General features: G+C 35.8%; 1 non-coding gene across 1 annotated transcript; it reads right to left on the reverse strand.

The window, feature by feature from the left end:
- Window positions 1-2,761: 2,761 nt before the first annotated feature.
- LOC126007677 (U7 small nuclear RNA) lies at window positions 2,762-2,820 on the reverse strand. The gene has a single exon (XR_007495179.1). It is a non-coding gene; the product is annotated as a U7 small nuclear RNA (small nuclear RNA).
- Between the last annotated feature and the right edge of the window lie 382 nt (window positions 2,821-3,202).

Raw genomic sequence — 3,202 nt, forward strand, 5'->3', positions numbered from 1 at the left:
GGCTTGAGTGTCCATATGGGGTGCCGGGGATTGAACAGAGGTCCATCCTTGGTCAGTCGCGTGCAAAGCAAATGCCATACTGCTGCTCCATCACTCTGGCCCCCAATTTAAAATATCTTAATCAAAATTTTAGTATCATTCTATCACCAGACACCTTTCTATTTATCTCTTTTACCCTAACCTTTTGCTCTAATAATAACTATAGTTTTCATGTCTCTGATTTTGCTGATATTTTCCCCGAAGTTTAATGGATCTTTTATATTTTTGCCAATGAGTGAAACTATCAATTGCATCTCACTTCATTATTTTGATAAACCTAATCACTTCACATTTGCCTATTTTGCTCCAAGATATAATTTTATATTTTAATAACAAGATATTTTGTTAAATATATTTCATTTTGGGTAGATTTGTCCACACCTAGCAGTGCTCAGGTCTTACTTTTGAGTCTATGCTCAGGGATCACAACTTGATCATAGAAATATTTCTATGCTATGTGAGGAGAGATGCTAGAAAATGAGATTTCTGTAAGTTGGCCTTGAATATAAAAGAAAGTCTCTGTTTAGAGACTTGTGTCCCTGCTGTTATGAGTGCAGGATGAGCTAAGGAGAAAGTCATCCAGGTCAAACAACCTGTCTAGGCTAATAGTGCCATAAGCATTGCAACCTCTATCTTTATATACTTCTTGATTTAATGATGCTATTAACATTGCAACCGCTATCTTTACATGCTTCCTGATTTAATGATGCCATGGGCATTGTAACTTCTATCTTTGTATACTATCCAAATCAATATGCCATGTACCTTGTGACTATTGTCTCTGCATACCAACTTGTAGCCATAATGCCTAAGCTGTATTCCCCACATTTTGTTTCCCGCCTAAAATTTACTCTTAAAAGCCTTGTCACTACCTTCAATAAACAAGTCCATTGCTCTGACAATGCTTCACTGTGAGTGGTCTATGGCTCAGTCTTCCCTCTCTTCACTGAATCTAATCTCCGAGGCTATGAGATAGAAGAGACACTTACCTGCCCTTGCATCAACCTCATCGAGGTGCCTGGTGCCAGAACCCTACCTACACTTGTAGAATTTGGGAACCATAAGGGGTGCCAGGAATCAAACCTGGGCAACCGCACGCAACAAAAGTGCCTTACCTTTTAATTTACATCTTTTGTCCCACCATAAATTTTAAAATCTAGTTAACTATCATTGAGACTTTAGGAAATCATGGCATATTTTAATTATTTTGAATAATGCTTTTATGCACATTGTATTTCAAATTCATGTTTTCATAAACTTTTGGCAAATCAAATTTTCCAGTGTAGTATTACTCAATTATATAGAAATTTTATCTTAATTTTTGCATGGAATCTCTGTAACTAACGTTTTCTATACAGATTCTAATGATTTATATTTCTAGAAACACTGTACCAGAGTTGTAGCACCAACATCACAGAAAATTATACTGCAAATAATAAATTATTGAATTCAAGTCTTTATTCATTAATGCCAATTATGGGCTTTGAAAGTTAAATATTGTCTATATAATGTATTCAATATACCCTAATCAGAGCTTATGAGGGCTAAAACCCTGTTCAAGATTTCCATCTAAAGACATTATCAGATCAACAGATATGTATACAAGAAAGAAACTAGAATATTTTAGTGAAATTCTTTACAATGCAAGATTTCTTTTGTGTGATTTTATATAAGGAATATTCCCCCAAGGGCCGGAGCAGTGGCACAACAGGTAGGGTGTCTGCCTTGCACAGACTGACCTAGGACGGACTGTGGTTTAATCCTCGGCATCCCATATGGTTCCCCAAGCCAGGAGGGATTCCTGAGTGCATAGCCAGGAGTAATCCCCGAGAGCCACTAGGTGTGGTCCCACCCCCCAAAAAGTGAAAAAAATATTCCCCCATTTCAATTTTGATATAATTGATAATCTCCATCTACAGTGGCAAGAATAGTTAGTAAAATGAGAAACATCTGGTTTAAATATTACATAATTTACTGAAGATCAGTAAAATTTTTTCACAATTCTGCCTGTGAGTTTGCAGTTATATTTTTACATTTTCTCATTTAAATGCTATCGTGAGAAGGTATCCAGAATTGTAAGCATCAAACTCTATCACTAACAATATTTTAAATCCCAATGTTGCTATTAAAATTAAAAGGACATTGACTTTTTCAGTCGTTAAGACCAATTTTTATTAACATTTACTATTCAAAGAGTTTTGGTGTGGATCATTTAATTTATTCTGATTTTGAATTCAAAAGGATTCTTGTATCAGAATTTATTTCCCCATAAGAAGAATGCTTCTGTCCATTATGGATAAAATTATTTTCTAGCTCTTTCTTATGGGAAATTTGTGGTATAAATATTATTCTTAAAATTGTTCTAGACATAATTTCACACTTTCTAATTATTATTTTTTGTTGGTGTTATTGGGTGATTTCTAGTGTTCTATCTCCCAGATCACTTATCTACTCCTTTACTTTAGTAAGCCTGTTGGACATCTTTCTTTTTCTATCATTGTATTTTTATTTTTTTTAGTTTTGTTTTTTTGGGCCACACCCAGTGATGCTCAGGGGTTACTCCTGGCTATGCACTCAGAAATTGCTCTTGGCTTAGGGTACCATATGGGACACCAGGGGGATTAAACTGCAGTCATCCCTAGGTCAGTGTACAAGGTAAATGCTCTACCACTTCGCCACCACTCTGGCCCCCTATCATTGTATTCTTTTTTTTGGGGGGGGTGGGGGTTCGGTAGAGACCAAAAAGCCTGCTGGACAAATTCTAAAAGAGCTGTAACACTATCATTGTATTCTTAAGTTTGACTTATCTTAAGTTTACTAAAGTTTATTAAAGTTAGGTGAGCATCTTTATCACCTTACTTTGAATTCTTTGTTCTGTTTATTGTCTTTAAAATAATGTGAGTTGTAGTTATTAAATAGAAATTTGAGCACATGTCTTGCTTGTGTTCAGACCCAGCTCTATATTCTCTATCACACAGGCCTGTGAACATTGATAGGTGTCCATGGATAATAACAATCACTTATTTCTAGGTGTTGTCCTAATCTTCTCAAGCACCACAGAGCTCAACTAAGAGTGCTACACACTCACACTGAATTTCTTGTCTGGCTGGGAATTACAAGGTGCACTCATGAGCCTCCTCATAATTATTGGGAAACTCTCAAA

The sequence above is a fragment of the Suncus etruscus genome, chromosome 4 (genome assembly GCF_024139225.1).
Source record: "Suncus etruscus isolate mSunEtr1 chromosome 4, mSunEtr1.pri.cur, whole genome shotgun sequence".
Classification (NCBI taxonomy): Eukaryota; Metazoa; Chordata; class Mammalia; order Eulipotyphla; family Soricidae; genus Suncus; species Suncus etruscus.